We start from the raw sequence: 25568 nt of genomic DNA on the forward strand, positions 1-25568 counted from the left end.
CCACGGAGGTGTCAGTCTTGAGATTGTCTACATTCACCTGTAGTGGGTACCTCTGCTGGGGACAGATTACAGACGCGTCAGGCCCAAGGAATGTTTCGGAGAGCTGGGAGTGGGGTTGCAAGAAGGGTACTGTCTTCAAGGCGTCTTAGCTCAGCACACAAGCTTACACGCAGTCCCACGCCCTCTAAGGTGGAATGATACAGGGCAGGGCGTGGTAAGGAAGAGGACGTTTATTATTCCGTGCACAGCTCCGTCTGGAAAGCACAAATACACAAGAGAACCTGTTAGCCGATCGCCCACTCAGCATGGGTGGTGGACAACAACCCTAGCTCATGAAAACAAGTGTTGACAGAAGTGCCATTAGGAACTTTGTATCTATACCTGGCCTTTGTGAATTCTGCTCCTGGGGAAGTGAAGGAAACTGTTCTCACGCAAGATTCCCAGAGAAACAATTCTGAATAAAAGCAGCCACTAAGGACCTCCCGTTTAAACTCAGAGAACCTGCTTACATTCTCTACTCAAAGAAAAGGAGTGGAAGAAAGAGATCCAAAGGTCTTCACAATCGGTTTAGTCTGTCATTTTTCTTCGTGATAGCTGACACTGGAAGCTGTTATAATCCTTCCTGAGGGAAACTTGCTGTTCTATCTCTCCCTTGGTCCGGTGCCATCTTTTACCTGTACCTTGGTGGTCCTGGGAATGGGGAAAAGCCTCCATCATCTCAGAATTCTCCTGTCTCCACAGAAACTTCCCCCTGGATTCCCTTGTCTTCTCTGGCTAGGCAGCGGCTGCAGCTATCAGGCAGCCCTACCCTGGGGGTTTACAGGGTCTCTAGGTCAAAAAATACTAGATGCAACTAGTAATCTTCCTCCCTAAGACAGGCTATCACGCCTTCTGAAGATTTAGAAAATAAGAACCTCTGAATCTAGAACTTGCTGAAGAGTCAGCTGTGTGTTTGGTAAAAATCTCTCTAAGGATCCAGTAATTACAAACTTTCTTTGACATTTCAGTGTATCGCAGAAAGTATTTCTCCATTGTGGATGGATACCTTGGCAAATCTGCTGTCACTAATACACTTTTGTTTCTCTTGACTATTTCTCAATCTGCAAAAACTGCAAAATTAAACAAAGAGAAGTTGGCATCTGTTGTGGTGATGTTGATTAGGATTTCAAATCCTCTACATTTTAAAAAAAATGTAAACTGGTAAATAAGTATAATTAAGATTAAAAATAAAACACCAATAGTGGGCGCCTATGGAGAACTATTCAATATTTCATTAAATTCATCCAGACTTATTTGATCAACTTCCATGGGGCAGGCTGTGTGTGAGTGTGAGAACACAGACATGAATATATTGTAGCCCATGATCGGACAAGGAGGTCATTGTCTCAGAGGGAGATCACACATTAAAAGAAATAAATTGCAACATTGTGCAGCTCAGTAACAGCAGCTTGGAAGTATGTATCTGAGTAAGCTACTAGGATGGCAAGGGGTTTAGAAGAAAGGAGGACAGTTCTTGGAGGAGGAAACTTCAAGGTTGTTTTCAACGATGACCAGGGAGTTAGACAAGCAGATAAGACAGACCATCCCAAACAGAGTAGAGTATGTACAGTCAGATGGATAAAAAGAATGGTGCTTCAGGGAATATCAGGCTGTTCAGTAAAGTTACAGGACTAAGTAGGGGGGAGACTCTCAAAAGATAAGATTAAACATTCAAATGAAAATGTTTTATTGTAGAAATGTTTGTAGATGGAACTGTAGCAGGAATTCTCAATGGAAATGTTGGTTAGATAATGAACTTTAGACAGAAATCAAAACAAAAACAAAATATGAACTCCTCACTAAGAAAAAAAAGAAATTCAAACAAGAGCTTACGTGAAAGTCATATGAAAATTGAAAACCATGAAGAGAAAAAATGAAACTTTGCAATTTTAATGCTGTTCCTTCTGAAGATTGTATAGAATATTGTGTGTTGAATTGAAAATGCAGGAATTCTGCATCCCATATTAGGATAATTTAGTGACTAGAAAACTGTTTCCTATGTGGTTAATATAATAAGTAGATTAAATACACACCCCATCAGTTTGCCAATTAAAAAAAAAAAAAGTAAGGTCTAACAAATAGGCCAAGTTGAAGACAGTTTGGCAGTATTTAACATGCTACTAGATTCAAGACTACATAGATTAAGTACTCTCTATAAAATCAATTTTAAAATCCTTTTTTAGCTAGAGCTACGCAGATGAAACTTTGTGAAGTAGATATTATTAAATGTTTCTTGAGAGCTTCCTGTTCAGCTAGCTTTTGTAATACAGAGTTCTTCACTAATAGGCAGGCTGGGGATGGTTATAACTTACAGAAGTGTGTTTCCCAGGATAATACTTTAAAATTTTGAAATGATTTGCCGAGATTTCAAAACCATGAAATTTTTTATGAAACAATTAAGATTTCAAGGTTCTCTTCAAAAAGAAAAGCAAACCTACTAACATTGAACTAACCTTCCCACATAATAACAGTAGTTGAGTAGAAACTGTCTCTTTTAAACAAGGATCTTCCTACATTTTGCCCCATTCCATTCTTACTACTAAACCTAGAAAATTTTCTATTTAACATCTTACTTTCAGAGTTATTTTTCCTATACACGTTTTTCTTTATTCACATAATTTAGCTACCAGGTTTCTCTCTGCGTTTGAACGTAAAACTTTCTCAAGCAGGAATCTCATCTGATTCATAATATAAGAAAACAATGTATGTGATGATATTCTCAATTACTTTAAAGATGTTTTATAACTAGTACCATTCTGTGTACATGGGACAGAAGTTAATTCACCACATACAGTAGATGTCTTAGAGCTTTAGGGTTTAATTCTCTCATGGACATCATCTCAGAAAGCCTTGGATAAGCCTGCTTCCATTTTCCAGTTTTCTAGGTAGAAATTCTCATAAACTACATTTACTTACGATAAATAGTTGAGAGAAATAACTAAATGAAGCATTTTTGACTTGAAAATGTGAATGCAGGGTCTAGGAGAATTCACATGTTGAGAATGATCTAATGAATACTTACTGATGGGGGCCTATCGCAATCTGGAAAAATAATGAGTAAAACTCACATCTGACCTGCATCTGCCCAAAGTAGTAGAAATAATTGTTCCATAATTGGCATTGTCAAAATCTTTTTTCATATTCCTTTCAAAGCTTTTCATCAATACATATGGATAACTTAGAGCCAATTGTGCTTTTATAATAATACAAGCAGCATTTCTTTTTGAATTCAACCCAAACTCACCTGGGACACATGTCTACCAAGGTTAAAACAATAAGTGCTGAGAAATGTCTATTCCAGCCAAAGAGATAATGAATATAATGAAAGAACATATGTCAAAAGATTTTTTCTATTTGTACTATAGAAAACAAATGTAAGTAATGTGGTGATTAATTTATCCTAAATAAATGTAGTTGTTTGCTAAGATATGATATCTTATAATATTGATTTTATCTATAGTATTTTTTTCTTTTAACTTTTATTTAAGGCTCAGGGATCCATGTGCAGGTTTGTAATGTAGGTAAACTTATATCATGGGGGTTTGGTGTACAGATTATTTTACTGCCCATGTACTAAGCATAACATCCAATAATTATTTATTTTGGATCCTCTCCCTCCTCCCATCCTCCACCTTCAAGTAGGCCACAGAGTCTCTTTTTCCCCTCTTTGTGTCCATGTGCTCTCATTGTATAGCTCATAGTTATAAGTGAGAAAGTGTTATATTTGAGTTCCTGTTCCTGCATTAGTTTGCTTAAGATAATGGTCTCCAGCTCCATCCATGTTGCTGTAAAGGACATAATCTCATTCTCTTTTATGGATGAATACTATTCTATGATGTATATGTACTACATTTGCTTTATCCAGGCTACCACTGATGGACATTTAGGTTGATTCCATGTCTTTACTATTGTGAATAGTGCTGCAATGAACATACACATGAATGTCTTTATAGGAGAACAATTTAAGTTCTTTTGGACATATACCAAATAATGGGGCTGCTAAGTCAAATGGTAATTCTGTTTTTAGCTCTTTGAGGAATCATCACACTGCTTTCCACAATGGCTGAACTAATTTACACTCCCACCAACAATGTATAAGCAATTCATTTTCTCCACAATTGTGCCAGCATCTGTTATTTTTTGATTTTTAATAATAGCCATTCTGAGTGTTGTGAGATGATATCTCATTGTGATTTTGATTTGCATTATCTAATGATTAGCAATGTTAAGAAATTTTTATATGCTTCTTGGCCACATGTATATCTTCTTTTGAAAAGTGTTTGTTTATGTTCATTGCTCGTTTTTTAATGGAGCGTGTTTTTCTTGTTTAATTATTCAAGTTCCTTATAGATTCTAGATATTAGACCTTTGTCAGATACGTAGTATGCAAATATTTTCTTCCATTCTGTAAGTGGTGTGTTTACTGGCTTCTCTTGTTGTATAGAAGCTCTTTAGTTTAATTAGATCCCGTTTGCTAACATTTACTTTTGTCAAAATTGTTTTTGGCATTTGTATCATGAAATCTTTGCTAGTTCCTATGTCCAGAATAGTATGTTCTAGGTTTGCTGTTTTTTTCTTTTTTTCTTTTTTTAAGGGTATTTATAGTTTTAGGTTTTACATTTAAGTTTTTAATCTATCTTGACTTGATTTTTGTACATAGTGTAAGGAAGGGGTCTCATTCCAGTCTTCTACATATGGCCAGCCAGTTATCATACCAGCATTCATTGAATAGGGAGTCCTTTCCCTATTGCTTGTTTTTGTCAGCTTTGTCAAAGATAAGATGGTTGTAGATGTGTGGCATTCTTTCTGGGCTTTCTGTTCTGTTCTGTGGGTCTATGTGTTTGTTTGGGGGCCAGTACCATGTTGTTTTAGTTACTGTAGCCCTGTTGTATAGTTTGAAGTCAGGTAATATGATACCTCCAGCTTTGTTCTTTTTGTTTAGGACTGCCTTGGCTATTCAGGCTCATTTTTTTTTTTTCTTTTTTTGATCCATATAAATTTTAAAATAGTTTTTTCTAGTTCTGTGAAGAATGTCATTGGTAGTTTGATAGGGATAGCATTAAATCTGTAAATTGCTTTGGGTAATGTGGCCACTTTAACAATATTGCTTCTTTCTATTCATGAACATTTAACGTTTTTCCATTTGTTTCTGTCATTCCAGATTTCTTGAGCAGTGTTTTTTGTTTCTTTTTTTTTTTTTTTTTTTTTAATTATTGTTGCAGAGATCTTTCAGCTCCCCGATTAACTGTATTCCCAGGTATTTTAATATTTTTGTGGCAATTTTGCCTGGGATTGCATTCCTGATTTGGCTCTTGGCTTGGATGTTGGTGGTGTATAAAATTGCTACTGATTTTTTACATTGATTTTGTATTCTGAAATTTTGCTGTAGTTGTTTATCATCTCAAGGAGCTTCTGCGCAGAGACAATGGGATTTTCTAAATCTGGAATTCTGTTGCCTGCAAACAGGGATAATTTGACTTCTCTTCATATTTGGAGGCCCTTTATTTCTTACTCTTTCCTTATTGTTCAGGACTTCTAATACTATGTTGAAAAGGAGTGGTGAGAGAGGACATCTTTGTCTTTTTTTGTCTTTCAAGGGAAATTCTTCCAGCTTTTACTTATTCAGTATGATGTTAACTGTGGTTTTCACATAGATGTTGTTTATTATTTTGAAGCATGTTTCTTCAATGCCTAGTTTATTGAAGGTTTTTAACATGGGGCGGGGGTTAAATTTTATTGTAAGCCTTTTCTGCATCTATTAAGATAATCACGTAGTTTTTGTCTTTGTTATGTTTATGTGATGAATCACATTTACTGATTTGCTTCCCAGGAAAACAGCCTACTTGAAGATGGTGAGTTACATTTTTAAAAAATGTAATCCACATAATCATCTTATGAGGTAGGTAGCAACCTACTCCAAATTTTGTAGATTAGGAATCTTTGACTCAGATTGGTTATAGCTTTCCCTAAGATATGCCCATACAGGCAAACACATAAATAGGACTAGACCTACTGACTCGAGGTTCACTCTTTTGTTGTTGTTTTTATTGTGTCTTCTTCATAAAAATGTTCTCTGCAGGGGCCAAGGCAGGTAACAAACAGTAAGAATAGACTGCATTATGCACCAGAAAACTTCTGTTCCAGACTCTTGAAATTATTTTTAGAAGACAAAGTACTGGTTTTATCTAAATCAACTACACATATTTTTATTTCTTCTACTAACCAACTACATTCATATGTGACATCACAGAGCTCAGGTAATACTTAGCTCTGTGCATTTGATGTGCTTCAGAAGTACTATCAGGAATATCTTTCCTGAGTATTTAAACATGTATGAATTTTTATTCTACAAACATTTATTAATTTTCTTAAGAGCCTGATAACTCACACAACATGCATATTTCTTACACATACTCCTATATAAACTCTGAGCATTGGAGACAGGTAGAATGAAAGAAAAACAGGAAGGTTACTAGAGTAACTAAGTCAGCACAAACTAGAGCCAGAAGGGAGAGAAAGAAGTCTTGTCCAGAATTTAAAGGAGGAAAAAATCATAATTTGAGGAAGAAAAGTGATAATTTTAAGTTACAACTCATTTAGTCAGTTTTAAGGAAAAGGAAGAAGGATGTCAACAGGTTCCTCAGATGAAATAAAGTAGTGTTGCCATATAAACTAGAAAATGTTTCAGAAGTCCACAAAGTGTAAAGCAGTGTCATAATTACTTAAAAACACTCTTGAGATAATTCTGCTTTCACTTTGGTTTCAATTTTCATTTCTCTAATGATCAGTGATGTTTAGCTTTTTGTCATGTTTGTTGGCCACATGAATATCTTCTTTTGAGAAGTGCCTGTTCATGTTCTTTTTTTTTAAATTTATTTTTATTTATTTATTTATTATTATTATACTTTAAGTTCTAGGGTACATGTGCATAATGTGCAGGTTTGTTACATATGTATACTTGTGCCATGTTGCTGTGCTGCACCCATCAACTCGTCATTTACATCAGGTATAACTCCCAATGCAATCCCTCCACCCTCCCCCCTCCCCATGATAGGCCCCGGTGTGTGATGTTCCCCTTCCCGAGTCCAAGTGATCTCATTGTTCAGTTCCCACCTATGAGTGAGAACATGCGGTGTTTGGTTTTGTGTTCTTGTGATAGTTTGCTAAGAATGATGGTTTCCAGCTGCATCCATGTCCCTACAAGGGACACAAACTCATCCTTTTTTATGGCTGCATAGTATTCCATGGTGTATATGTGCCACATTTTCTTAATCCAGTCTGTCACTGATGGACATTTGGGTTGATTCCAAGTCTTTGCTATTGTGAATAGTGCCGCAATAAACATCCGTGTGCATGTGTCTTTATAGCAGCATGATTTATAATCCTTTGGGTATATATCCAGTAATGGGATGGCTGGGTCATATGGTACATCTAGTTCTAGATCCTTGAGGAATCACCATACTGTTTTCCATAATGGTTGAACTAGTTTACAATCCCACCAACAGTGTAAAAGTGTTCCTATTTCTCCACATCCTCTCCAGCACCTGTTGTTTCCTGACTTTTTAATGATCGCCATTCTAACTGGTGTGAGATGGTATCTCATTGTGGTTTTGATTTGCATTTCTCTGATGGCCAGTGATGATGAGCATTTTTTCATGTGTCTGTTGGCTGTATGAATGTCTTCTTTTGAGAAATGTCTGTTCATATCCTTTGCCCACTTTTTGATGGGGTTGTATGTTTTTTTCTTGTAAATTTGTTTGAGTTCTTTGTAGGCTACAGTAACCAAAACAGCATGGTACTGGTACCAAAACAGAGATATAGACCAATGGAACAGAACAGAGTCCTCAGAAATAATACCACACATCTACAGCCATCTGATCTTTGACAAACCTGAGAGAAACAAGAAATGAGGAAAGGATTCCCTATTTAATAAATAGTGCTGGAAAAATTGGCTAGCCATAAGTAGAAAGCTGATACTGGATCCTTTCCTTACTCCTTATACGAAAATTAATTCAAGATGGATTAGAGACTTAAATGTTAGACCTAATACCATAAAAACCCTAGAAGAAAACCTAGGTAGTACCATTCAGGACATAGGCATGGGCAAAGACTTCATGTCTAAAACACAAAAAGCAACGGCGGCAAAAGTCAAAATTGACAAATGGGATCTAATTAAACTAAAGAGCTTCTGCACAGCAAAAGAAACTACCATCAGAGTGAACAGGCAACCTACAGAATGGGAGAAAATTTTTGCAATCTACTCATCTGACAAAGGGCTAATATCCAGAACCTGTTCATGTTCTTTGCCAACTTTTTAATGGAGTTGTTTGGTTTTATTCCTGAAAATTGTTTTAAGTTCCTTGTACAGTCTGGATTTTAGATCTTTGTCAGATGGATAGATTGCAAAAATTGTCTTTCATTCTGCTGATTGTTCACTCTGATGATAGTTTCTTTTGCTGTGCAGAAGCTCTTTAGTTTAATTGGATCTCACTTGTCAAGTTTTGCTTTTGTTGCAATTACTTTTGGTGTTTTCATCATGAAATCTTTGCCCCTACCTATGTCCTAAGTCGTATTGCCTAGATATTCTTCTAGAGTTTTTATAGTTTTGCATTTTACAGTTAAGTCTTTAATTCATCTTGAGTTAATTTTTTTATAAGGTATAAGGAAAAGGTCCAGTTTCAGTTTTCTGCATATGGCTAGTCAGTTATCCAAGCAGCATTTAGTAAACAGTGAATTCTTTCCCCATTGCTTGTTTTTGTCAGATTTGTTGAAGATCAGATGATTGTAGATATGCGGTCTTATTTCTGAGTTCTCTATTCTCTTCCATTGGTCTATGCGTCTGTTTTTGTACCAGTACCATGCTGTTTTGATTACTATAGCCTTGTAGCATAATTTGAAGTTGGGTAGTGTGATGCCTCCAGCTTTGCTCTTTTTGCTTAGGATTGTTTTAGCTATTCAGGCTCTTATTTGGTTGCATATGAATTTTAAAATATTTTTTTCTGATTTTGTGAAGAATGCCAATTGTAGTTTAATGGGAATAGTACTGAATCTATAAATTACTCTGGGCATTATGGCCATTTTAACAATATTGATTCTTCCTACTCATTAGCATGGAATGTTTTTCCATTTGCTTGTGTCCTCTCTGATTTCCTTTACCAGTGGTTTATAATTCTCCCAGTAGAGGTCCTTCAATTTTTTTGTTAGCTGTATTCCTAGGTATTTTATTTTCTTTATAAAAAATGTAAATTGCAGTTCATTATTTTGTTATCTATTTGTCTGTTGTCAGTGTATAGAAATGCTAGTGATTTTTGCACATTGGTTTTGTATCTAGAGACTTTGCTAAAGTTGCTTATCAGTTTAAGAAACTTTTGGGCCGAGATGACAAGCATTTCTAGATATAGGATCATGTCATTTGCAAACAAAGATAATTTGATTTTCTCTCTTTCTATTTGAAAAGGCTTTATTTCTCTTGCTTCATCGCCCTAGCCAGAACTTGCAACACTATGTTGAACAGGAGTGGTGAGAGAGGGCATCCTTGTCTTTTGCCAGTTTTCAAGGGGAATGCTTTAAATTCCAGGTTTTGCCCATTCAGTGTGATATTTATTGGTTCTTGTCATAGATGGTTCTTATTATTTTGAGGTGTTTTTCTTCAACACCTAGTTTATTGAGAGTTTTAAACATGAAGGTATATTGAATTTTATTGAAGGCCTTTTCTGCATCCTTTAAGATAATTGTGTAGTTTTTGTCTTTAGTTCTGTTTATATGATGAATGACATTTATTGATTTGTGTATGTTGAACCAACCTTGCATCAGGGATGAAGCCAACTTCATCATGGTAGATAAGTTTTTTGATGTACTGCTGGATTCAGTTTGCCAGTATTTTACTGAGGATTTTTGGATCGATATTCATTAGAAATATTGACCTCAAATTTTTTGTTGTTGTTGTATCTCTGCCAGGTTTTGGTATCAGGATGATGTTTGTTTTCTATTTCTAATAATTAATTACTGGGTAATTTAGAAAGGAAAAGAGGTTTAATTGACTCACAGTTCATCATGGCGGGGGAGACCTCAGAAAACTTACAATCATGAAAGAAGATAAAAGGAAAGCAAGGCACCTTCTTTGTAGGGCAGCAGGAAGAAGAAATGCTCAGCAAAGGGAGAAGAGCCCCTTATGAATCTATCAGATCTTGTGAGAACTCACTATTACGAGAATAGCATGGGGCAAACCAGCCCCATGATTCAATTAACTACACCTGGTCTCTCCCTTGACACGTGTGGATTATGGGGATTACAATTCAAGATGAGATTTGCATGGGAACACAAAGCCTAACGATACCACCTACCAAGCAAAAAAAGCCGAGTACCAGATGGATTTACAGCTGAATTTTACCAGAAGTACAAAGAAGAGCTGGTACCATTTCTACTGAAACTATTCCAAACAATTGAAAAACAGTGACTCCTCCCTAACTTATTTTATGAGGCCAAAGAAATTTAAAATAATTGTTACTTAGCCTGATTTCCACTTCAGAAATATGCAAGTACATATCTGGTTTGTCAGCAGGTATTATAAGTCTCCATTATACTCATGTAAATACTGCTTTACTTGACAAGAATTTAATTAAACATATAGTTGGGCTATAAAAAATAAAATAAAAACAACAATAAAAGATTTGGAAATATATTAGGTAACAATTTAATTGTAAAATCACTCTGAAATTTTATTTTTATACATGCAATAACTTTATCTTAAAGTATGAGTACAGTTTAATAAGAATAATATTTTAATATAGATTATAGTGTCTTAATTGCATTTTAAACATATAATGAGTTATAATATTTTTAGCAGTCCCAAACTACATTTGTGAAGTTTATTATCTTCAAAAATAATTCTGTGGTTTTTTTGTTTGTTTGTTTGTTTTGTTTTTTGTTTTTTTGAGACGGAATCTCGCTCTGTTGCCCAGGCTGGAGTGCAGTGGCACGATCTCTGCTCACTGCAAGCTTCGCCTCCCGGGCTCACGCCATTCTTCTGCCTCAGCCTCCTGAGTAGCTGGGACTATAGGCACCCACCGCGCCTGGCTATTTTTTTGCATTTTTAGTAGACACGGGGTTTCACCGTGGTCTCGATCTCCTGACCTCGTAATCTACCGACCTCGGCCTCCCAAAGTGCTGGGATTACAAGCGTGAGCCACCGCGCCTGGCCCAAAAATCATTCTTTTCCCAATAAATTTAATTTGGAAATGTTTACAAGAACACTTTCATGATTCATAGTCATGCTAAATACTGTTACCCAGATAATCATGAAAAATGATTATGTAAGTAGTCATTTGTATTATTTATTTATTTAGGTTCCTCTTTCCATTTTGCAAATCTACTGAAATTTTGAATTGGACAAAGCAATCATCATAAACAATGCATATTTGGAGCAGAGAATGGCTCTGAATTTATGGTTTATAAATAATCTTCCATACTTTTTCCTTCCAGCAGGCTTTTGTTCTAATGCTATATTCCAAAGCCATCATATGAAGATTGGACTACAATTTAATCATTCTGGGTGCAAGTAAAGAGACAACTAGGTTTCATTCTTCCCAACTGATAGTTGTGATGAAATAGATTAATTTGCTATGCCCCTGCTTTTTTTTTTTGTAATTAAAGATTTTGTATAATTAGAAAAAAGCATTTTGACTAAGTCTTTCAGACCTAGTTGCAAATAAATGAACAACTAAAGGTCAAATATTCTATTTCAAAATTTCTGGAAGTACTGATATTCGATTGATCCGTACTTGACCAAATTGTTCAGAAAACTGAATCTGAGCATTTGAAAATATTTATAATCCTGTCTGTTCTGTTTTTTATCTTTGGTTATTTAAAATATCTTTATAGAATATCCTTACTATGTGTCCCTCCATTCTTAACACTTACATCACTGCGTGATTTTTGAATATTGTGCACTCTCCCATAGTTCTATTGCACAAAATGGTGACTGTAATTAATAACAATTTATTGTATAATTGAAAATAGTTAACAGAGTAAATTTTAAGTGTTCTCACTGCAGACAAATAAGTATGTGAGAAAATGAATATGTTAATTAGCTTGACTGACAATGTATACTTACTTCAAAAGATCATAGTGGGAGTGTAAATTAGTGCAACCATTGTGGAAGACAGTGTGGGAATTCCTCAAGGATCTGCAACTAGAAATGCCATTTGACCCAGCAATCCCATTACTGGGTATATACCCAAAGGATTATAAATCATTCTGCTATAAAGACACATGCACACGTATGTTTATTGAGGCACCGTTCACAATAGCAAAGGCGTGGAATCAACCCAAATGCCCATCAATGATAGACTGGATAAAGAAAATGTGGCACATATATACCATGGGATACTATGCAGCCATAAAAAAGGATGAGTTCATGTCCTTTGCAAGGACATGGATGATGCTGGAAACCATCATTTTCAGCAAACTAACGCAAGGACAGAAAACCAAACACTACATATTCTCACTCATAAGTGGGAGCTGAACAATGAGAACACATGGACACATGGAGGGAAACACCACACACCCAGGCCTACTTGGGGGTAGGGAGGTAGGGTAGGGATAACATTAGGAGAAATAACTAAGGTAGGTGATGGCTTGATGAGTGCAGCAAACCACCGTGGCACATGTGTGCCTATGTAACAAACTTGCACGTTCTGCACATGTATCCCAGAACTTAAAGTATAATTTTAAAAAATCATATTGTTCACCATAAATATATACAATTACTTTATCAATTACCACCTAATAAGTAGGTCATAAATGGTGGCATATATTCTTCATCTTATATATTTGGCTTATTGAAAGGTGTTTGAATTTGTTTACTTAAAAATAGCTGTTGGATAATTGTATAATGAATTGAAAAATAAAATGAAACCATTCCTTGAACTAGTCACAATTTATCTTTTCTTCTCCGAAATCCCTCCAAATTCTTCCATGCTGTTTTGTGTGTGTGTGTGAACAACCTTGACACATTAGGAGCTCCAATTCACCTACTCCTAAGACTGTATGTATGTGCATTTTTATATGCAGCTCAAGGATTCTCTCCATGCCCAGTCTCATAGCTGCTCTGAATTCTCTAGTTTTGATGGGGTATTTTGTTACTCTGCTTTGTTACCCTCAAATTCTGTTATTCTTCTTAGCCTAGTGGTTTTTTTTTTTTTTTTTTTTTTTTTTCCCCCTAGTTCCTGCATCTTGGATAACCCTTTTCCAATGTTCTTGTCTGTCTATATCTAAAGTCTACTTTACACAGCTGCAATACATTTTCCCCTGCATATCCATACATTTTATCTTTCTAAATAGTTTATCAATTGAACTTTTTGATAGTGTGTTCTCTCTTAGAAAAAAAAAAACCTTTATTCAAACTATTCACAAAAGATACTTTGTACTTTATTTTCAAGTGATGCAGATAGTTAGAAACTAGATAAATATAAAATCACAAAATTGTATTATTTTTACAGATACAATTTAAACATATAACTGTATGTATTCCATTGTCTGGATGCACCACAGTTTATTAGTTTATTCTCCTCCTGATGGACATCTTAGTTGCTTCCAATTTGGGGCAACTATTAATAAAGCTGAAGATTTTTTGTGGACATACATTTTCAAATTTTCAGTTCTCTTGGGTAAACATCGAGAAATGTGTTGTCTATATGGCAAACTAAGAGTATGTTTGATTTCGCAAGAAACCACCAAACTGTCTTCCAAAGTGGCTGCACCATTTTGTATTCCCACTAGCAACAGATGAGAGTTTCTGTGCTGCACATCCTCATCAGCATTTTACACTGTCAGTGTTCTGAATTTTGGTCATTCTAATAGGTGTGCAATGATACCCCTTTTTAATTTGCATTTCCCTGATGAACTAGGATGAGGAGCATCTTTTCATATCCTTATTCTGTATATTTTGTTTGGTGAGGTGTCTGTCAACTTCTTTAGCAAATTTTTACTTTTTTTTCTTATTACTGAAATTTAAGACTCTTTTGTTTATTGGGGGTAAGAGTCCTTTATCTGATACGTCTTTTGTAAATATTTTCTTTACGTCTGTGTCGACTTTTTGTTCTCTTTCTTAGAGCAGAAATTTTTTATTTCAATGAAGTAGAGCTTATTAGTTCTGTTTTTCATAGATCATGTCTTTGGTGTTATAATTTAAATGTCATTGTCAAACCCAACGCTATCTAGCTTTTCCCCTGTATTATCTTCTGGGAGTTGTATAGTTTTTTTGTTTTTACCTTCAGGTCTATGATCATTTTGAATTCATTTCCTTGAAGGTGTATGGTCTGCATCTATTTTCGTACGTTCGCCTGCAGATGCCCAGTTGTTCCAGCACCATTTGTTGAAAACAACAACAACAGCAACTCTGATCTGTTGTATTGCACTTGCTCCCCTTTCAAATATTAGTTTACTGTATTTTTGTTAATTTATTTATCAGCTCTTTATCCAGTTCCATTAATCTATTTGTCTTGTTTTGTAACTGGTGTCACACTGTCTCAATTACTGTAGCTTTATGGTACGTCTTGAAGTCAAGCAGTCGTTCAGCTTTTTTCTTCTCTTTCAATGTTGTGTTGGATACACTGCATCTTTTACCTCTCTATATAAACTCTGCAATCAGGTTGTTGATATCTACAAAATACTTGCTGGGATTTTGATTGGGATTATGTTGAATTTGTAGATCCAGTTGGTAAGAATTGAAAACTTCACAATATTAATTTTTCTATCCATTAACATGGAATATCTCTTATTTAGTTATTCTTTGATTTTTTTATTTGAATTTTGCAGTTTTTCTCATATATTATATACACATATTTTGTTAAATGTTTACCTAAACATTTTGTTTTGGGGGAAATTATGTAAATGATATTAAAGTTTTATTTTCAGATTCGACTTGTTCATTACTTGTATATACAAAAGCAACTGACTTCTGTGTATTACTGTTGTATCATTCAACCCTACTATAAATACTTGTTCCAGGTGGGATTTTTTGTTGTTGCTGCTGATTCTTTTGTATTTTCTGCATAGATGAACAAGTCTTCTAGGAACAAAGATTTGTATTTCTTCCTTTCTACCATTTTATTTTATTTTATTGTCTTATTTCACTAAGACAAGACTTTGGGTACGCTTTTAAGACAAGTGGTTGACATCTTTGTCTCGTTCCTATTCTTAATGAAAAAGCTTTCAGCTTCTCAACATTAAGTATGATGTGAGTTATAGGGCTTTATTTTTAGACATTCTTTATCAAGGTGAGGAATTTCTCCTTTACCCATAGTTCTAATTGAATTTTATTTCTAGTTTTTCATCAGCTTTAACTATCAATATAATTTTCAATTATATTGTTTCCAAGTCATTTTCTCTCTCCTATTAAATGTCATGTCTGAGCACTTCAAGTTTGTGATATTTTGACTACAGCATTCCCCGCAAATATGCTTTATCTATTTACCTAAATTGAAAGAGCAAAGTGATAACAGTTTGAATATATTAGTAAAACGGACTTCTTCAAACAGGCCTATACCTATGTCTCTGAATAGAAACTGAATGCTGCATTGTTACTTTTCTCAACATGAATTTGATTACTTCACAATATATACACATATTGAAACATCATGTTGTATCCCATAAATTCACATAATTATTATTTGCCAATTAAAAATAAAACTTAACAAAGTTAATGCCAGAGTCTTACAATATTATTTTTCATTGCCAGATTTTGAAAAACAATGTGTATTTTCTTAAAAAAAAAAAAAATCCCTGAACTGAAATTGTAAAGGTAAAAATGAACTTTATATAGAACTGGGACTACATTAAAATAATGGACAGCTGCTTGCTTAATGCTAATTGAGTTTCAAATAACTTTCAGTTATTTGAAAATAGACATATAAAAATGTACGTCATCTGTATATCCACATAAATAATTACTTATTACTCTCTCTCTCTATATATATATATACAGTTTGATTATGTCATCAAAAATTTATCATGTTTTATTAAACACCTTGAAGGAGCTGAGTATAGGAACTATAGAGTTCAATTTTTATTGTGAATCTAAAGGGACTTAGAGTTGGATTGCCCCCCTGTCTCAAACATCCGAGGGACCTCAATATTCTCCACTACGTCTCAGACTAAAATGGTGTAACTATATTAAGTTGCTACCTTCTCGCAGCTAGAAAGTGCTCTTTTTTTTTTTTTTTTTTTTTTTTTTAGATGGAGTCTTGCTTTGTCACCCAGCCTGGAGTTCAGTGGCACAATCTTGGCTCACTGCAACCTCTGCTTCCCTGGTTCAAGCAATTCTCCTGCCTCAGCCTGCAGAGTGGCTGGGACTACAGACGCGCACAACCACATCCAGCTAATTTTTGCAGTTTTTGCAGTTTTAATAGACAAGGGTTTCACCATGTTGGCAAGGATGGTCTCAATCTCTTGGCCTCATGATCCACCTGCCTCAACCTCCCAAAGTGCTGGGATTACAGGCATGAGCCACTGCACCTGGCTGAACAGACACTTCTCAAAAGACACACTTGTGGCCAAAAATCCTATGAAAAAGTTGAAATTTCAACATCACTGATCATTAGAGAAATGCAAATAAAAATCACAACGAGATACCACCTCACACCACTCAGAATAGTTATCTTTTAAAAGTCAAGAAATAGCAGATGTTGGTGAAGTTGTGAAGAAAATGGGACACTTACACAATGTTGATGGGCGTGTAAATTAGTTCAACTATTGTGAAAGACAGTGTGGCAATTCCTCAAAGACCTAAAGACAGAACTACCATTCAAGTCAGCAATCTGATGATTGGTAAACACCCAAAGAGTGTAAATCATTCCATTACAAAGAGACATGCATGCATATGTTCATTATAGCACTATTCACAATAGCAAAGACATGGAATCAACCTAAATGCCCATCCATGATAGATTTCATAACAAAAATGTGGTACATATACACCATGGAATACTATGCAGCCATAAGAAAGAATGAGATCATGTCCTTTTCAGGGACATTAATGGAGCTGGAGACCATTATCCTTAGAAAACTGACACAGGAACAGAAAACCAAATACTGCATGTTCTCACTTATAAGTGGACCCTAAATGATTAAAACACATGGACACATAGAAGGGAACAACACACACTGGGGCCTATCAGAGGATGGATGGTAGTAGGAGGGAGAGGATCAGGAAAAATAATTAATGGGTACTGTTTAAATATCTGAGTGATGAAATAATCTGTACAACAAACAACCATGACACAAATTTACCTATGTAACAGACTGCACATGTACCCTGAACTTCAAGAAGTTAAAAAAGATAAAAAAATAAAAACAAAAAGTTAAAATCCCTTTTAAAAAAGAAATACAAGTTCTGTTATTGAAATCTAGCTGATCAATCTTTTCCTTTTGGGTTAATGCTTTATTAGTAAAGTTAATAAGACTTTCCCTTCCATAAAGTCATGAAGACAATCTACTATTTTATCAACTAAATATTTCCATATTTTACTTTCCACATTGGGATCTGCACATTTTAGAACCATTTTTTATAGTATAGTTTGCCATATTTATCAAGGTTCTTTTTTTCCCCATACTGATATTTACTTTTCTATCACTTATTGAAAATGATAATTTTTCCCTTCTCTGAAACATACCCAGTTTCTAGAGATGTCACATAAAATACAAGGCTCCCAGTAACATTCAAATTTCAGATAAACAACAATTTTTTTAGTACAGGTATGTTCCAAACACTTGAATTGAAATATTGCATGAGACATATTATATTGAAAGATACACATTTGTCATAAAATATTGCTATATTTAATTTTTGTTATATAAAATATAAATGTTATATCTGATGTTGAAATGTAACTTGGTAAAGTATCCTGTACTTATTCACTAACTCTGGAACACTCACAATTCCAAAACTTTGTATAAAGATAAATAGAACCAGCATTTAGGGACATACAATTTTATTTATCTCTTTATACCTTCAAGTTACTAAGGAATAACTCTGTCATCAGTATGGGATTGGGGAAAGGTGGTTGTACCACAGGTGTTATGGGGGTTAGGGTCAGATTTGTGAACCATGATCTAGGGCAAGGCTTTTTAATAGGAAAATATTGTTGGTTACATATGTAATTTTAAATTTTCAATTAGTCATATTCAAAAGGTATAAAGAAACAGATGCTATAGAAATTAATACTACAGTATATTTTATTTAAATAAATATATCCTAAATGTTATTTCAAAATGTAATAAATATTATTAGATATAATAATGAGATAATTTCATAATTTTTAATATGAAATGCTTGAAATATAATGTATATTTTTGAATGCAGATGCTACATTTGCATCAGAAATACTTAACCTCAAATTAAATATAAATATAAATTTAGTTTAAAAAGTAGAGCCCTACATTTAACTGTTTCAAAGTTACTTAAAAGTTTTGTCATAATTGTAATAAATGTCTTTAAATTTAAATTTATATTAAAGGAAATTAAATATTCAGATTACTAGTAGCCATAGTCATATCTAAAATGCTCAGTAGCCAGAAGTTCTGGGTGGCTACTCCAATGGGCAGCACAGGTCTAGGGGAAGTGATAGAATATCCAAAAATATGCTCAAATTTAGAAAGTAAAAATATTAACTGAAGAGGATTGTTGAGAAGATGCTGACACCACGACTCATTCATATATAACATTCTAAAGCTGTAGTTTTTACCACTTACTTCCTTCACTAACAAGATTGTGGGTCTAAAAGCCACTTTATCTCATCACTGTGATATACAAAGGTGTAGTTTTTTTTGACACCCCTGAGCCTGTTGAGGATATGCAGGATGGGCCAGTTTTTCTTCTTTGCTTGGAATAAAACTACAGTGCAGTGTCCCTAGCATCATTTCGGTGCAGGGAGTCATCCACCATTCCTGGCTTCCTGGAGCAACTTCCTGGTTAGCTGAACCAGAATATCTTTAAAGAGCTCTCCCATTATGCAAATTTATGATTCAAATTCAATGATACATTTTAATGTATTTAATATATTCTGCCTAAGAAAAGCAGAAAGGAATTTGTCACGAAACTCCGTGTGTCTATGTTTTTTGGCTGAATATTAATACATTTGGTTTCAGGTTTTTGAATGCTCCTTTTGGAAACTCTGAGTGGGTTGTTTTCTTACACAAAGATGTATATGAATTTTTCTAGGCAAGTATCCAAATAAAATATATCATGTAATATTTCAATACTTCAGACTGAGAATGAAACAAACAAAGTTACTGATAATAAATATTAGCTAGCATCTGAAGAGGAACAGAAAACCAAACACCACATGTTCTCACTCATAAGTTGGAGTTGAACAATGAGAACACATGGACAAAGGGAGGGCAACATCACACACTGGGGTCTGTCGGTGGGTGAGGGGGAAGGGGAGGGAGAACACTAGGGCAAGTACCTAATGCATGTGGGGCTTAAAAAACCTAAATCATGGGTTGATGGGTGCAGCAAACCACCATGACACATGTATACCTACGTAACAAACCTGCACATTCTGCACATGTATCCCAGAACTTAAAGTATAATAAATATATATATATTTTATTATATTGTATATGTATGTTCTATTGTGTATTTCCTACTACACATATTGAAATATTTTTATTTTAGTTAACTGACCAGTATTTAAACCTGACACTTTAAATATTTAAAACAATGATGATATTCTAAGTTCTGCATAAATATAAACACATTAATACAACAGGAATTCAAGGTTTCAGCCACATATTATATGGGCATGTCATAAACAAATGGCATGTTAAGTTCTACTGCCATCACTGTGGCAGTATAAATAATGGAAAGGTACAGCTAGGATTTCCAGTTTCCTCAGTAATGATTATAAATAAGTGAACTATGCACCAGAAATTGTAGGATCATAAATTGCTCAAAAAAGAAAGAACAATAAATTTAGAAATACACATCCACATTTTCATTTACTTTGTTTTTTAAAAGATTTAAGTATCTAAAAAACTGAAATTATTTTTAAAATATTTTTCTCTCCAGAAGTCTTTCTTTTACCTCTGTTAAGGCGTCAGAAACAATAATTTAAACTACTTTTTAACTCACCCATGCTGCTAAAGAAACCACGAAAAGATAATTTTCCTGAACATGTGTTTGCTTGCTTGCTTCCCACCTAGTAACAAACTCAAGGAGCAGAAAATATGTCAATAAAAGGTGGCATGTTCAGGTAAAATTTATTAGAACAATGAATTATGCTGCACTTTTATGAAGACAGTATTCGATGAACAAGTATTAGCATATTCCTATATTGTTCATAAACTTTTAGACCACGTTTCAAAAGAAACAATTTTTAAATTTGCCTCTTTATACTATCTTAAAATTTCTTTTTGTTTTGGAGGGTTTTGGCTCAGTCTCTATTCTAATTAATCAAAGTTTTTGAACCTGGAATATGTATGGAAAAAAGGTTTGTTCGCATGCATACATACCTGTCTGCATTCACAAGCACAGAGAATAAAGTGAAGGAAAGCATCATTTAGATATCTCATCTGAACATGGTTTGGAGAAATCAAACTAGAATCTGAAGAGTAATGCAATTTAAACATATAGGTGTCAGAAATGCAAAAGGAGAACTAATAACAGGTGGACTATAACTGCATTATATTGCAAAGACTGTCACCCTTTCAGAGAGTCACGTTAGGGTGACACTTGATAGTTATTTTAGCAAATTTATAGTTTAGAGATTATCTCCCTACCTCAAGAAAGGAATTATTTAATTCAAGCAACTATCACAAATGGATAGTATATTTTTACAGTGGTTCTCTTGGGAGTCTACAAAATTGTTTGGTGTGGAGAGTTAGTTTTGTTTTGTTTTCTTGTATGAGGCCAACCCAACAGATATTATCTAATATTTCCCTTCCATAGTTCCAGCTTTCCTATTTCCTGTGTCATGGCTTAGGTGGATGTTTTTTGTTTTGTTTTGTTTTGTTTTGAGACGGAGTTTCACTCTTGTTGCCCAGGCTGGAGTGCAATGGCTCAATCTTGGCTCACCACAAACTGCCTCCCGGGTTCAACTGATTCTCCTGCCTCAGCCTCCTGAGTAGCTGGGATTACAGGCATGTGCCACTACACCTGGCTAATTTTGTATTTTTAGTAGAGATGAGTTTCTCCATGTTGGTCAGGCTTGTCTAGAACTCCCGACCTCAGGTGATCTGCCCGCCTCAGCCTCCCAAAGTGCTGGGATTACAAGCGTGCACCACCACACCCGGCCTGATGGATGCTTCATAAATGTCAATGGGCTGAACACTTAACTGGGAAGTGTGTTTAAAACAGAAATGGTAGATCTTAAATGGGTCTTTACCCTCAACTAATAATTCAGAATCAATGAACTAACATCCTATGCAGATAGGTCACAAACCCTGTGATCAACTGTGTTTTATGAACATGGAATTTAAAACTGCTTTCTTTCTTACTATAGGAATTTTCATGGACTTTACTGGGATGATATGCCTTTTAAAACTTTAGAGGTGTAGAATTCAGAATCCTATTTTTTAACAGAATGTCTATCAACATATTTCAAATTATAAGTTTCTGATTAGTGCTATATTTAACAATATGTTAAACGGTTTTTCCTTGAAGCAAAATAAACAACAAAGCTTTTGTGTAAGATGAATTTTATTTCATATCTTATATTCTAGTAGCAGATTATGCTCAAAATCCTAAAGTATATTTTGGAATGCTCATGACTTTTGAATATTTTCAGTTTTATTAAAAATTTATTTCTAGTTATTTTCTGGTTTGTTCTTTTAGTTAACTGCAGTTTTGTGAATTGGCTAATTCACAAAAGTATTGAGGCAATGAAAATAAATATAAATTTCTGACATCTATAGCATCTGGTAGTTAGACATAAACATATGGACCAAGTGCAGATGTTTTCAGATATTTGGCTATGTTCCCCTGTGAATCATAAATCATGGTTACAACCAAATGCTGCACAGCTAAAATAAAGAAATAACTAAACAAACAAACAAATGACAACTTGATATAATGTGTGTGTGGTTTTTTTTTTTTTTTGAACAGAGAGAAGTATTTTGGGATTTTAAAAAACTACACTAGTACTCCATCTATTTGTGTCCCTAGTTTTTGTTGTTGCTGTTTTTTCTTATATCACTAGTATTTTCCACTAAGATTATGAGCTAATACAAGCAAGATATCACATCTCAAATTCTGTTGCTGTCAAGTTATCCACATACAGGATTATACACCCCGATGCCAGTAAGAGCTAATGCTTACTCAAGGCTTAACTCTGTGCCAAGGACTTTTACAAATGCTTACCATATATTAGCATATTTACACTCAAACCCTCCTCATGATATAGCTTATCTTATAATCATCCCTATTTTCAAGAAATAATTGAGAAGCAGATTGTATGAGACACCCAACTTCACATGCTGGTGGTGTCTAGGTCCATTTTCAAGATGTCTGACTCCAGAATCCACAGCCTGAGTACATACAATTGTGCTTAGTTTTGTGGATCCACTTGAATAGGCTATTCAGTTATGTAAAAAGACACTAACCTAGGTGTTGTTGGGAGAGTATTTTGTAGATGTGCTTAATATCTACAATCAGTTGACTTTAAGTTAAAGAGATACCTCTGATAATGTGATGATCCTCATTCAATTGTTGAAAGGACTTAAGAATGAAAACAGTATTCCAGGAGAAGAAATTCTTCCTCAAGATTGAAGAATCATCTCCTGCCTGAGTTTCCAGCATGCCAGCATGTCCTATAACTTTAGCACTTGCCTGCATTACAGATTTCAAACTTACCAGCTCCCAGCCACATGAACCAATTCCTTAAGTTAAATCTCTTAATACATACACATGTATTTTATCGGTTTTCTTTCGAGAACTCTGACTGATACACATACCATGCTACAAAATGCCAATATATAATGTTTCTCTTCATTAACAAAAAAGTGCCCTTACTGGAATATGCCAGCTACTAAATGCTTAAAAAAGAATCTGTCCTTGTCACAGAGTAGTTCATTATCAAAGAAACCTGGTATGCTGAGGTAAATTAATGCATGTTATGTTCCAAGAACAAATTCTAATGTAATAGTCTGGTGTTCATCCCATGAGATAGAGAATGGGTTACATTTATCGATGGCTCTTTATGCTCTTCCCACTTGCTGAAATTCTACTTCTCTTTCATGATCTGGCTTAGCCACATGTACTCCATGAAAGTCCTCCTGATTATCCAAGTAACATGGACTTTTCTCCCTCTTGAAATAACAGAGCACTTATTCTACACATTTTATCTGTCCTCTAATTATTTATGACTGCGTATCTTTATTCTACATCAGATTCTGAGTTCCTAAACCACATCTCGCTAATATCCATAATGGATTTTAGCAGATGATCCACTAAACAAGTTCTCAGAAAGTACCTGTTGGTTTGTCAATTTGACTTGTAATAACCTGGAATAAGACTGTTTTACCAGAAAAGGAACCCTTTATGAGAATATCTGATTTGCTGTCCCAAAGCAATAATGCTCTATTCAACTGACACTGAAAACCCAAAATAGAGTATGGTATATTTATAGAGACAGAATAATGGATGAACTTAGACCACACACTAAACAGTAGCCCAAGAATGTGTCAAAGTTTAATTAAGGTTGTCGGCTGCATATATGTTTCACATGTTATATGTTACATAGAACTAATTTTTAATTGATAAGGATTTCTGGTAATCCTTACATTGCTCTTTTTACATAGCTAATCACCATAAACATTTATTATCTTACTGACCGTTTTCAAGATCTAATCATATTAGATTAGTGGCATTCATGATATGTTTCTTTAAAGCTATTCACAAATATAAACATTTACTATTTTTATTCTATTTTATACTTTTGTGTATAAATCCTATGTGACAGCTAGCAACCATCATTGGTAGTTAAATTTATTTTCAGAGCCTTTTATATACAGAATAAAAGTTAAATTTCCCCAAGGGAGTTTTCTACGTTCCAACAAGTAGTAGCTCATTGCAGTATACATGGTAACTGTCAACTGAGCAATTTAATGCTTTATACAGATTTTCAGCATTTGAGTGTCACATTTATTCCTCAAGAAATCTTACTTTACTACTCTCAGGACTCACTGACAGTATATTATTGATGAAAAGTTATATCTTTTGTTTGGAATTATAAAAATCCAATGCACTAACCTGAGCTGAAGTGGCAAAAATGGAATCTTAGGCTTTAAAGCTAGATAATTTTTTTTAAAAATTAATTTCTATTGTTTTCTTTTTAAAAATTCTGTCATTACTCTGTCATCAATGTTTTTAGTTAGAAGATTTCACATAAAATTCTATATTTATAATGCATTTAGTGATATCAAGATATTTGGCAATATGAGTATGTTCCTGCATGGCTAGCACTAAATAAATTTTCTTTAAAGGCAAACATTTTTCTTCCATTAACTCTAATCCTCATTTTATTCTATTACAACTGACTAAAGACAGTCCTTGAAATGACCTGGCTGTCCTATAAGATTTTGAGAATAGTCACAAACTTTACCCATATTGTTATTGTAGATTCAACTTTACCTCTAAGGCCTATCCTCTGATTCATAGCCCACTATATGTAAGAGTCTCATATAAATTCATTTTTTGTGTCCCAACTCCTTTACTCTCATCATAGGTATCATTAGTCTATAAAAGATAAAACTACTATTGTCTCATAATGCTTCAGAAGATAAAGAACATTTGCATAATGTGCATAATGATATATTTGGATACATCGCCAACACTAACGAATTTAAAATTCATAATTTAAAAAATATTTGTACTGAATTACTTTCCTCTATTCTCTCATTCTTATCACTGACAACTTCAGTTATGGAGGAGTTGATGCAGAGGTTTCAGAGTAACATGATTAGTCTGAAAGTGCTAAATAGGTTATTTAGCACTTATTTTGCTTCAATTAATAGAAAGCCTTGTGTTTTCAATAACAAGGGAGCTTAAAATGAAGATGTAATTTCACTGATCATTAAGATATTAAAATGCGGAAATGGAAAAGTGACACTAGCTGAGTAGAACAGCTCCAAAATTTAGCATATGATGTTGGCTGACATGGTGTGACAGTGGCAGAGGAGGAATTGATTAATTCATGAACAAAACAGCCTAGAAGATAATCCATTGTGTTAATTGTACTTGTAAATAAAAACCAAAGACTTGTTAGCCCCCATGATCATTGTACCCAGGCACTTCATGTCTGATAGAATAATGCATGACACCATATATAGTTCCACATACCATCCACAGACCATCACTTTCATCTCTTATTACCTTAATGCAGAATTTGTTCTGTACTGCAGTCATATTTTTGAAAAATGAAATAGAAATACCCAATATTTAAAAAGCGGAGAGTAGGCCACATACATCAAACATTTTGTGTAAGAGGTTTTGGGTTATTTTACTTTTTTTCATCCTCTAATAAAATTTA

The sequence above is a fragment of the Papio anubis genome, chromosome 5 (genome assembly GCF_008728515.1).
Source record: "Papio anubis isolate 15944 chromosome 5, Panubis1.0, whole genome shotgun sequence".
NCBI lineage: Eukaryota > Metazoa > Chordata > Mammalia > Primates > Cercopithecidae > Papio > Papio anubis.